This window comes from Micropterus dolomieu, linkage group LG16, assembly GCF_021292245.1.
Source record: "Micropterus dolomieu isolate WLL.071019.BEF.003 ecotype Adirondacks linkage group LG16, ASM2129224v1, whole genome shotgun sequence".
In the NCBI taxonomy this organism is placed as follows: domain Eukaryota; kingdom Metazoa; phylum Chordata; class Actinopteri; order Centrarchiformes; family Centrarchidae; genus Micropterus; species Micropterus dolomieu.
In genome coordinates, this window is record NC_060165.1 from 12,166,463 (window position 1) to 12,180,352 (window position 13,890).

A 13,890-nucleotide genomic window follows, 5' to 3' on the forward strand; every position below is an offset into this window, starting at 1 on the left:
ATCGAAATTGTGTCTGTGCGGGAATGTGCAAATAATGTGTCAGTGTTTGTTGTTTCCTGCGCTATCTCTGTCATCGCTAGAAAAGTCAGAAACCAATTCACAGGCAGGCACCGATTCATACTGCAACGGCAGGTTTGTGCTCAGGTGTGTTCCTCTGTTATTGCTGGCCTAGAGGGTTGAGAAATCACCCCATAACCACAAGGTCACAGACTTTATACCCCAATGAATCACTGAACCCTTCTCACTTACTGAAAGTTGCCCTGCACAAAATGTGCTGCAACTATCCCTGGCATTTTGAGAGAACATAAAAAACTAGATTAGATGGAGCTAAAATGATATGGGAATAACGGTTTGATGTTGAAGTTATCAAACAGGCACCTGCCAATGCAAATGTTTCATGTGCTCATGACATGGATGGCTCTACAGAAATTTCCACATAAAAGCATCACCTACAGCAAAGACCTGGTTTGCAATGTAATGCATATGTAGCTGCTTGCCTTTTTTTTTGTGTCATTCTGCATCACTTGTCCACAATTCCAGATCCCAGTAGATGTATAATCTACTGATAAAAATAAGTAAGGTATAAATAAATAATAGTATACTCCCCACACACGACTCCCCCTCTAGTGCTTTCTGAGAATAAAAGGAAAACTTAGGAGACATTGCCAGACCATTTAAATGAAGTTGGTTGGGTTGGTCCTTGAACATTAATACAAAAGATGCAAGAATGTAGAGGATGCAATGCCTTTGCCAGTCTGTGCATGTGGTAGGAGTTAAACCTAAAGTAGTGAGACAACGTGATGCTTCATCACACCAATATGCAAGTATTACATTCCATATTTCTTCCACATGTCTTACTAAAAAAACAAAACACTTTTCTGATGCATTGACACTGGTTCATACTAGTTGAACAGCAGTTACAGTATATCTGGGAAAGCACAATATTTATAGTGAATAGTTAGATTTTTGGTAATCATCTGTTCACATCTACCAGCAAGTTTTGAAATCACATACAGCAGATTGGTCCCTCCTGGGTCTTTTCCCATAGAGTCATTCGGCTTCTGTTTGATTTCTAGAAACACTGAAAACATTATGAAGTTTTTGTACACAGAATGGTTGCCTGCCTTCAATTATTGTTCTTTCAGCTCCTAAAAACTACTTTTGTTTATGTTGTGAGTTCATTTATTTGCATAGCAATAAAACAAAGAAGTGTGGGAAAAAACATATAAAATCCCCAAGGAGCCAGCAGAAAAAAAGTGGGGGGTTTAATACCTTCATAATTTTAATTTGTCACTACAGAGCTTTGACATGATGATTAACAGTAAATTGTAAAAAGGAACATAGGTGGTTTGGAATAGTTATGTTGTACCTTCTTGGCACCTATATTTCATCTTTCGAATGGCACTTATCAAAGTTGAGATGTAACATCTTCTATGGTCTAAGAAGAGTGATGAGGGTTGTTTTATGGCTCTGTGTCGTAGTTACTCTTATCTGGGTTGTTTATATCGACGGAAGGCTGCAAGATCTAAAGCTTTTAAGCCAACTACTTTATATGTGTTTAGTTGTAAATGTCTGGGTGTATTTGTGTTTTCCAATTAAAAGTAGTTTTGCCATCGATCTGTTTAGGGTCGACATGTCACTGATAATGCTACAGAAGAAAAAGGGCAAAGATGGAGGTAGCTCTATCTCTGTGCATTTGTGGCACATAAAGGGAGAGGGGGAGAATAAGTTAAAGCTGCTGGAGCGTGAACTCTTTCTCTCAGGCTCTTTCTGGATCCATATTCACCTTCCAAGCAGCTGCACTAGAGAACAAGACACACAGGGAGTGAGAGGGAGGGGATAATTTCACGTTGTTAGGGCAATGATTGTTCTCCTGTTGGATATGTACCAAGACAACGTAGCTCACAAAGTGAAGGCTAACAGGGAAGAGTGGCAGAGCAGGAAAGAGGTGCAGGAAAGCAAAGTGAGGAGACCACAAAGCAGACAAAGAGATAATTAGGAAATGTTCACCTCTTGGAATTAGAAATAGACATCTCTCCAACAATATAGGTATCCCAGAGGTGTCAGGTAACATGATTGATATTTACTGAAGTAGCTCATTGTGTAAGGTTACCATCTAAAACCGTGAAAATAGAATCTTTCACAATTAAGGTTTAATTCCCCATGACGGTCTCATAGATCTGTCCTGCAGAAGAAATATTCAGCATTCACTAATGCTAAAATCAGTGATATCTTTGAATAGATGCAGCCGCTTTTCCCTCTCATAGTAAGACAATTATGCTTACAGAAAAATATGTTTAATGAAAAACCAGATTTGAATATTTATAATTATTTACCATATTGCTGTTATAAACACATTAATATCCACATTTTTAAGATTATATCTTACCTTAGACTCACCTGTTTGAATTACCCCAGAAACATTGCACATAGACACACAAACAAACAGAGGCTGGTGCATTGCAGAGCAAGTAAGACAAACAATAAGGAAACAAACCCTGGAGCAGCGTTGACACACTGTGCTGTCTAGCTTTTATTTGTTGGTGACTTTATTGGCTTATCCAGGCAAACACACACATTCATGCACATAAAGCATGCAGAAACTAACCCATTATGAGTAATGGAATCCAAAACTAAAACAAATGTATGTGAAAAACTTTACTTCACTTTTTGAACATACGCTTGACTCACTATCTACTTTAAGCTTTTTACAAAGTTTACCATTGCTTCATTTTACTTCTGTTAAATGTATGTATCATCAGATAAGTAACCCTCAGAGTTTCATCCATAACATTCAGACATTGTCCTTAGAATCAAGTCTGTGTGAGAATCTGAGCGGTCTTTATCTATCTAGGATTGTCACTAAAGAAAGAGAGTTTTAGCCAACGGACTGTAACGTCACACTGCAGTGGGCAGCGCAGTCAGCAATCAAAGAACATGAAAAGATGAAAAGACTTTATACTATCTGTTGTATCAGGAATGTGTGCATGATTAACACCCACCTCTGAAAGATACTGGGGCAACCTTGATACAAAATTTTTAATTCTTTCAACATTTTATATTCCTTATTTTTATTTTTTTAAAACTAATATTAAATGGAAACACAAACTACTGTAAAACATAAATTATTTGCCCGGGCTTTTACTTGCTTCAGTCACTGAACTCACCCTGCCTATATTTGGGACACGCCTTTAATTCCTTTGGCAAAAAACTCTTGCTCAGCAAAGATGGGAAATAGGCTATTATCAAGTTCTTTATTTAAGCCAGTATAAATATTAGTTGTGTAAAAGTTAGGATAACATACATTGGATAACATATCATTTATGAATCATTTATTTGGTCTAGCTCTGAGAGACAGCGTATCAAGGCCAACCACATGCACAGAGAGAGAGAGAGACTACTGTAGAAAGTATGAAAGCCAAAGGTTAGCGTATTATTTTAACTTGGATGAATTTTTTTTGAAAAACCATCTTGAATCTTTTGATCGGTGGACACTTACGGTCTAAAAGAATTTTAATAATTAAGGAATGGAGTCACCACTTCTTTTTCACCTCTGAAGTCTACCATATCATGCCGAAATTGCTGAATGAATGAATTAGACGTGGGTGCTCATTGCTTCCATATAATGAACTGAACAATTGAATTGTGGACAATCTATTCAATCTAACAGTGTGTAGCATGTCCATATTGACAAAAGTTTAAACATTTATATTTGTATGCGTGATCTAAGCAGCTTAAAACTACCTCAAGAGTGTAACCCAGTGGGCTTTAAGAGGTTTTCTATACATTTAGAGAACTTCTATAAAAACCAGACCAGGTGTCTAATTGAGACCTGCATATTTGTCAAAGTGTGTAGTCACACCAGGCCAAAAAAGTGACTAGGCTATTAATTGAAGTTTTACAGTACCTGCAGAAAGTCTAGATAAGATAGAAGAAGAAACAAAATTGATGTTGCCAGTAGCTCAGAAAACTAAAATGGACCTAAACTGAATATAAAATGAAATCCTGAATTTGTCAGTGTGTGTGTGTTTGTGTTGTTGATTACAAGTAGAGTTTGTTTGCTAGAACTTTCTTCTCTGTTTGCTCTAGAATAATACTTCAGTCTGGGAGTATGACAGATAACACACACACACGTTGCGGTCGCCCATACAGATTTATTTGGCCTATTCACTTTCTCCTGGCTTTGTTGGTTATATGTACGTCCCAGTGTGGTTTTTCAAGTAGGGTTGTTAAAGTTTCTTGCTCCATCACTCTTTTTCTCTCTTCTTGCCGTACTATCCTTCTCTGTTCCTTTCTTTCCCTGCCATGTCCCTGTCCATCAGTCGTCTCCTCCCTTCCTTTCCTCGTTTTCTCTACTGTCTCCCTTATACCACCACTCTCGCTTTTCCATAAACCGAATTTCTTACTTGAATTTTAAAAGCAAGTTACACAACCACCTCTGTGGAGACTTTGTCTCGCATGCATTTGTGGTAGAGTTTAAAACAGTGAGTGGATTTTGCCATAAAATAACTTAGCCATTACAGTTTAGATCTCTTAGAGAAGTGTCGGACAGATCACGTGGACATTGTGCTTATAAGATTTGGTAATTTGACAAAGTCCTCAATACACACTGTCACATATTCAACGGGGGTTCTGGCTTTTTGAGCGTGAAACACTTTATTTCCTGCATTCTGGTGAATCTTTCTGCACCAATTTGTGCCTTTTCTGCAGAATACGGGTGCATTACAACTTTAGGAGCGACTGGTTTGACATGCTACTGAAAGCTGGCTTGACCGCATCGTGGTTATCAACCTTGCATAGTTCCTTCATGTTCTTCTTTTGTTTTATGACAGAATGCAAAAGGTTGCAAATCTATGCCTGTGTGAAAGACAAAACAGATATTACAATTCAAAGAATACTTCTCTATTCTTGCTTGCCTGTTTTTCAGTGCAATTGATGAAATTTCAGCTGTTTTGTTTAAAGTGACACATTTTAAACATTTCCTTTCCTAAAGCACCTGACATTTGAAGACATTTTGAGAAACAGAAGCTTTTCATAAAGTGTATGTTTCCAGCTTTATGGATTGTAGTCTCCAACAAAATGATACGTAGTGGTACATTTTTGACCTGTAAACAACAGCCAAGGTACTCTGTTGGTGATCATGAATGCCCTTTTTAAGACTGAGCTGTTGAGGACTATTTGATTATAATGTGTGTACTAGTTTTGGATAGGCTGGTGAGAAAAGTCAGAAAGAGAAAGCTAAAACGCTGACTGCAGCCTGCTTTTATCTTTCACAGAAGTGTGTGTGTGTGTGTGTATGTGTGTGTGTGTGTTTGTCATGCAAGAAAACCTCTCATTGTGATCTTACCACTGCCAGGTTATATCTCCTGCCGAGAGACAAGATGGACATCACCATGGGAACCTACTTGCACTAATTAGAGTGGCTTGACTTTGAGACGATGAACTCTGTACCTGGCTGTACAACCTTGGGGGAGAGAGAGAAGTAGGGAGGGACTGTGGATGGTGGGTAGGACGAGGGAATTGGATGACTAACCAGCTAGAGGATGTTGAAGGTCACTCACTCATAATGACCTCAGAGACAGAGAGAGGAGGACAGCACTGGAGGAGTAACTTGCTTGAAGATGATGAACTTGACCGGGCATTAATGATCTTGGAGAGATGAAGACTGAGCGAATGAGACAAAGGGGGTTATGGGAGCGCAGAATCTGCCTCCTTGGAGGGAGATGGAGGGGAAGAACATATGGAGAAGAGAAGGGGGCAAAGTGTAGGTGGAAGGGAGGACGTACTGTAGATGGGCAGCTGGGTAGGAAAATGTGAAAGCTTGTTGGCACGAGAGACAATGCAAGTCAAAGACAATGAGAGAGGGTGTGGTGGGAAAGAGCGATGAAAGAAAGATGAACTTGTAACAACTTTGGATAGAAGGAAACAGATGAGAAGAGAGACATCTATAGTCGAAATGGAGAGAAATCCAGGCCATAGCAAGAGGAGAAAACGGTGCTATGAGCTGAACTTTACCAAGAAAGGAGAGGGACAGAGAAGATGTGCTGACTTGGATACTAGATAACTGTACCAGGGCATGATGACCTTGAGAAACAAGAAACTGGGAGAAAACAACGAGAAGGAAGATTTTTATATTAGAGTATGACATTAACAAAAAGGTGGGAGACAGCGAGAGTGAACAAATCCATCTTGAGAGGAAGATAGGTGAGGCAGACAGAGACAGACAAATAGAGAATTAAATGGTAAAACAGTAGGTGCAGGAACTCAAAGATGCTAAACTTTCCTGGGTCACAGCAACCTTGGGAAAAAGAAGAGCTTCATCCAGAACTTCCTAATATGAAGGATATTTCTGACTGATGGTGAACATAGGTCATGTCCAAAATAATGTAGTTACATTTGAAAACATCTTATGAGTATGTTGTTGAATAGAGCCAATCACACAACACAGGTGTTGACCGTACTGTATGAAAAAGATATTTATAATTATAAAATAATAGAAGTTAGCTTTGGATACAAAGTAGCATTTACAACCCTCAATTAAATAATTGGTCTATTGTTGGGCAGAACAGAAACCTTAGTGACGACACCCATATTGCGTGATTGGCTCTATTGAAACACAAGGTGAGTGATAATAGGTCCTGGCTATAGAACCAAGGCCGTCTGAGTGAGTCAACCACACAGAATGGCAAACCAAGTGGACAATTAGCTGAGGGCTGCAGCTGCAGACTGAAGTAGTCATAGAAATATGTATCTCTTTATTGTAATTTCACAATAGTACAATAACCCCAAAATCAGATTATGTGAAGTCTCATCCATATTGTGGATATTTTAATACATTATTTCATGCAGGTGTATTCGTGTCTGCCACTCTGTCATACAGACATAACAGACTCGCACATAATCTCCTACTTACTACCTGCTGCTCACTTTCAAGTAGCAGGTAGTAAGTAGGAGATTATTGACATAATGCCCAACCTTGTAGGTGAGTATCACCTACTCTGGTAGTGTTCCCTTACAGAGAACAGCCCACAAGAAACAATTCACATCCACTACAAGCTGAAGCTGTATACTTATCTCTCACCACTATAATTTTAGTGTGGCAAGAGAGAGACATAGACAGACAGACTGACAGCCCAAACAGTAGCATAATAATGGTAGAAAGTCAGAACATATACTGTCAATATACTGACATGCAGACTGACAGCTCATTTTTTGAGTGTGTATATATAACCTGTATTTCTCCATATACTGTTATCATCTCAGTGTTATATATTACCTCTTGCCACTGCAGTGGGGTAATTCCGGCAAAGGGAACCAATTGCTGAATATTACTTATATATAACATATTAATAATAATTACAACCTATAGAATTGGAGTTGAATGGAGTTTGAGGAAAGGAGAGACATGAGTAACCATTTGTTATTGCATATCCTAAGACATCACTAAATCTCACATCTGTGCAGCTTTTTGGACACCAGATAGGAACATGCTGTTGACTGAGACTGGATTTAACTGGATAAAATGCGAGTCTGTCGACTGTAGAGACGGAAAAAGACAAGCACATAATCTTCTGACAGACAACATTGTGAAGGCGAACGCACAAACTTGTGCTGTGCCACATAATGTACTGTTGGGAGGAATGGATGGATGGAGGGAGAGACAAAGTGAAGTAAAGAAAGACATAGTGATGGAATAAGGAACAGTAGAGAGTCATGGTTATAATGACTCACATAGCTGCTGTTCGTGTGTGCTTGTGTGTGTTTGTGTGTGTGCATTTAAAGATCAGATTCATATACACAGAAAATATGCAACTAGATATGCACTGTGTGTGTAATATATATGACTGAAACTAGTGTAATATAATTATCAGTACTATTCAGCCTCCGTATTTCTCCCCTTTTCCTCTGGCAAGTTTAGTAATGTTACTCCGTGTTTTGTTTATTTCTCCTCTCCCTCGCTCTCATTCTCTATAAATTGTATTTCCATCCCCTGTTCAGGCTGTTTTGTCTCCTTTGATCAACTAAATGGTGGCCCTCTCCCTCTGTTTTCCTTTTTTTTACTCCTCTCTCTTTCCTATTTTCTCAGTGAATTCAGACACAGGCAGAGGCTCCTTAAATTCATTTTCTGCAATTACTGGTTCTTGCCATCCAAAGCTTTCTTGTGCTGTGCGTGTTGTATGCATGCGCGCAAAGTGGGTGTGTATGTGCAAAGTGTGTAGTTTCTCTTTTCTCCCTTTCTCAACAATCTTTCCTTTGTTCTGGCCCTCCCTCTCTTCATCTTAATCTCACTTTCACTATTTAGCCAAAGTATTTCATTCTTATTCACAGTGAGAACCATTTAGATTTGGATCTTCTTCAAACATGTGTTGTTTCTTCTGCCTGTTCTATTATCTGCTGTTTCCCCCCCCCCCCCCCCCCCGCCAGAAAATTCACAGTGATAACAGATAGGCTGAGTGGAGAAGGGATGATCTTAGAGGGAGGTGTCGATAGACAGGGGGGAGAGGGAAAGTTAGAGTACTTTGGAAATGCACAGAGGAAACGAAGGGAGAAAATGGGTAGTTGTTGAGATGGAGAGCGGTGGGATGAAGCGAGGCTAGGAGGTAAGGAGAGAGATGAGGGGATGGAGAGGCAAAAGAGGCTTTGTACAGGAGAGGAGAGGAAGGACCAGCTGCTGTGGAAGGAGGGAGGCTTGGCTGTAAGGATAGTTTTACAGCAAGCAGTGAAAACTGGCTTGGAAAACACTGCAAACAGACAGCAAAAAAAAGTCAATTTACATGATAGAAAATTCAGAGAGGAGGGGAAAATACCAGCTTCTCAGTTTCAGTTACTTCCCTTCACCGTAGAATACTGTGAAAATGACAATAATTTCAGGCTTCATTATTTTTCTTCTGTCATTTCTTATTCTCTTTGTGTGTTTTTATTTCACTGTCCGTTTCTGTCATTCTCCCCTGTTATCGATGCATAGCACACAGATGGGAGCCTGTTGGCAAAAACCTAGAACACACACACGGCCCCATGTTTTATTAATGCATGCTGCAGTGTAGTTTTTGCATCTCCCTGTCATAAACACTTAGTCTCTGATATGAAGACTTGCTATTCACCCTTAGCGTTTCTAAAGTGAACCAGGCAAGGCTGAGGGCTTTTTAACAGCCCTTCTGCTTCTTCTTCTCAACTTGTCTTTTTCTCTACATCCATCCCTCTTTTTCTTTTCTTTTGTCTCACTGTCTCTCTAGCTCCAGTAACATGGAGAGGTCTAAGGCTATTCATATACTGTCTTACTCCCTCTGCCCCTCTTTTCCGTCTGCCTGCTTCTGTCTTTCAGCTGGAGAGGTTTTAGGGCCTATGCTAATTGACATTATCACACATTCTGTAGTTCTGAATGTCTATCTTTTAGCCTTTTTCAGTCAAACTTAAAAAGTTTGGAGTTTTTCAGCTTCCTTGCATTGTGATATTTGCACACATTCTCCCTTGTTCACCATCGTTTTCCCTTTCTTCTTTTGCTTTTAAGTTGATCCATGTGTCTCCACGTCTATCTGTCAGACAGACGGGGTTTGATGCTTTCCCGCAGACCTGCTTACTCTCCTTTTTTCCCCTCTGTCACTCATTTCCCCCCATCTTGCTGGCTAAAGGTTGAGGTGTTTCTGATGTCTTGCTCACTTTTATTCCTATATTTCAGAATCTTTTTTTTTTCTTTTCTTTTCTCCATCTCTCTCTTGGGTTAGTATGATTCAGATGGGTGTGAGTGACATTGAATATATTTCAACGTAGTGGCAAAGCAAATCAATTCTTCATCCATTTTCCTGTGCCAATTTTACTGTTTCACTCTTATTTCACTCTCATTCTCCTTGTGTGAGTTTATCTCCGTCTGCAAGTCCATTTCAGCTAAATGTAAATTCGCATTGGTTTCAGTGCATTAAATCTTTCATTTGTTAGTAGATATTGAACAATGAAGTAAAATGTCATGACCTGGGAGGTTCCTTTGAGGAAAGTTGTGAAAGTTTCTTGTGATATTCTATTGTTGATCCCCAAAGGGAAAGTCTCCAATTCTACAGAGCAGTGCCTCTGGCAAGCATTGAAACAGTATCCTGCTTGAGGACAATCCAGCAGAACACATGCCTGTGTCGCTACAGTGTCTTGCTGTTGCAGTGAGAAAACCTGGGGAAAACAAGTCTAGGAGAACATGCTCGCAGTTACAAACATACACCCACACACACACACACACACACACACTCCCCTTTAACTAGAAGTATTAGCGGTTCTAACCACATCCAAGGTTTACATGGAAGTTTATTTATCATTATAAAACACAAGGTTACATAACAAAAAGAAAGTTAAATAAAAAAAATTATTATGGTAAATAAAATAATATAAAACAATATATACAGTCTTTTTAATACATACCGTATATGCATGCACATATAGGCTACACCCCAAAAATTCCACAGTGCAGTTTTTGAATTCTGTCTGGGGAGAATGTAAACAGCAGCAAGATGATAATGTGATTTCATCTTCACATTAAAAAGTCTGACATTTGGGAAACAGTGTCCATCTCGAGTGCGTTTTAAGCACCTAGCATCATCACTGGAAACACCTCCACCTCCTCTCATCTTGTGCTGACTGCTTGGAACTTGGACCACCCGCCGAGTGCTTGATCCGGGATGTTGATGGGGTAGGTCTCTGTAAAGCTGTGGACTTAACATTCTCAGATTTCTGTCTTTGGGACTCAAGTGGGTCCCATTTTAAGGTCCAGCCCCGACCTTAGCCAGGAGCAGCTTTAAGTTCAAGCTGGGCCAACATGATTATCCCGGCTCTCTTTCCTCTCCTCTGGACCAGATACTCACCGTGGTACCTCCAGTTGATCTGGCTGTTGGGCCATCTCAAGGTCTGCTGCTCTTTAATCCAAACCCGACTTCCTTTACCGGTATTTCTGTGACAGATAACATGTGTTTCGATAATAAAGCCAAAACAGATGAAAACAAAAGTGTAGGGAAGGGATGTGCTGCCGGTTGCCATAGCAACAGTTGCCATAGACCAGGCATCCAAATCTGAGCACCAAACTTCCTCAAATAAGAAACTCAGGATGCTTTCACACCTAGACCATTTTGTTTTGTCCCGGAACAGATACTTTGTTCCGAATCATTTTGAATACGTCACTTGTGTTCACACCGCACTATTGTAAAGCGGTCCAAATTGCATACCCTACCAGGGCTTTCCTTACGCCATTACATCACTGCCTCATGTGTGCAGGTCGCGCTTTGCATTGTGGGACATTTCCATTACAACAGCAAAACAAAATGAATCTCGGGTTGACTTGGTGGTGCAAGAAGTTGAAATGCCTCAAAGATATTTGGTCACAGATGTTGGACACTGCTGAGCAGTGCTGAGCGAAGGCAAAAAAACTCCAACAGCCGTACATTATATAATACCTTAATCACAACAACATACGCAACAAATTTGCAAAATACGCTGCTGAAGCTCCGTGTTGACAAGTTCTCACTGCAAACAAACTGCTCCAGGGTTCGTATGGAATTGAGTGGAGAGACCACCTCTTCTAGGCGATCTCGGCTCGGTTGTTTTGTTCCGGATCAGAGTGATGTTGTTGTGTTCACATATTTCCAAACGAACCAGGCCAAAGGGGAAACACCCCCTTGTTTCGGAACAACGTCCCCAATCGATCCAGGTTTGAAAGGACCCTCAGAGATTTCATTGTTATTTCCCTAAATCAGAGCAAGTAAAACAATGCATTGCGTTAACATACATCTGCTCCCCATGTTTTTCCGGCGCTTTCTGTGTAATGTAGCAGCTTGTCAGCTTTCTTGAGGTTTGCATGTTCTCTTAAAGGTACAATAAAGACTGAAAGGTGTAAAAAAATGGACAGTATTGGGTATCAAAATGCACTTAAAATTTGATTAGTTTGAATTGGTTGGTGTTTGGGTGAAAGCTAGACAAGGAAAAGTTTTCTTAGAAATGTCCTCTAAAAGTTGTAACAAAAGTTGACAAAGGCATCAATGAAGCACAGTTAGCTGTGACAAACAACAGTTACCACATTGCACACAAGAAAACATCATGACAAATGTCCAATCAGGGATACTCAAATAACTTCCAACATTGCGGACATGGAGAATCACTAAGTGCTCAGTTAGACAATGTGTGATTTTTTTTCTAGACTGAATACAGCATTAACTTTCCGGTAATGGCTGCAGTGCAGCATCTTCCACTGAATAACTGAACATGAGAAATATGTGTGTTGCCAGGATGACATGTAAATCATTTATTTTTGAAGGTCGACTAAAGTGGAAAGTTGTGAAAATCAGCATGTTAGTATGTCACTGCACGCACACCAACGACACAGTACATCAACACATTCACATGTTTGATGAATTTTCTTTTCCCACTTTTCTTTTTTTACTAGCCCAGCAGACAAACAATTTTACTGTGATTAAATGTTCTTAAGGTAAAACAATAAAAAAGCACATCATTACTTTGTTAATTTTAGATTTTATTTTTAATATAAATTCCACATGCCCCTGTTGCACATACTCCGCCAACATGAGCCTTTTCTCTAGAAATGCTGTGTTGAATAAACAAAACAAAACCCACATGGAAATTCGTTAGGCCAGTAAGCCTGTCCATGCGTCTCTTAAACCAAAACATTAATCAGGACTGATCAGGGGTTTTCAACTACCTGTTTTCCCAACATATTGGCTCGATGCTGCCAGCTCCTGTCATGCCTATTGTATGTGTGTTTGCAGTAATTGCGGCGGCCTTTAAAAAGTGTGCTGTCTTTATCCAACTTACTCAGAAATTGCCAACAAATTGTACGAACACTATGAGATTGAATAATCATTTTCTACTGAAGGTAACCACTGCTTTCAGAGCAAAGATTTTGCATAATTTAAAGTGCCTGCCAGCATGTTTCTACTCCAAACAGCTGTTTTAGTTGCCGCATCCCTAACGAGCTCTGAAGAGGCGTTGTTGGATTGTGGAGGGAAAATTAGAAGAAAGTCAGCCAGTTGGAGAGTGGTGAGGAAAAAATGATATGCTCATCACAGGGTGAGAAATAAAGCTGCTTTGTTTTTGGTTTCGGCTCCAGACTGACCAATCAAGTGGGCCTAATAAACCAGTCAGCCCTGGCAGGTACTTGTCTCATGAATTTGTTAAATTTATATATTGCCTCTATTTTTATTTGGCCTTGTCTATGTTGATTCCCATTATTCTTTCATTTCATTTTGTACTCATAACTGTGCACTGTTTGATGAGGTGAATACATCAGTGACATCATCCTATGTGCCTACAAGACAGCAAACACAGTATAAAAAATAACAGTAGAGTGTAGCCTATGGCAAGCACATTAACAATCAGACCAGATATATTCACATTTAGCACTAGCTATGCTATATTCAAATCAATGCAATTCAGGTAAAATAATAAAGAATATATAATAAAGAAGTCTGTGAAAATCAATCTAATTCAGCCTATCCTACTGTTGTGCAAAATACCTAATTGCAGGTTTTCACCTCCTTTTGTTATTTAGTAATTACAGTCAAGATTAGAGTTAGGGTGAGGGAAGAGACTAGATTGGACAGTATGCATGAGTTTAGTGGTGTCTGCATGTCTTCTAAACGTCAGTACATGTATTATTCTGTGTGTGAGAGAGAGAGAGTGTGTGTGTGTGTACACACACACACACACTCTCATTAAAGTGGGAGGGATAATAGGTACAGATTGACATGTACCAATTCTCGCAGAAATGGAACTCATTCGTAACTTCTGGTAACAATGGAGAGATTGAGACCTCTATTTTTGTCTCTATCAATTTGCTCTTTCCCCCATTGGTCGGTCTTACTCACTCAATGAGACACAAACTCACTTATTCTCTCTTTTATGTAC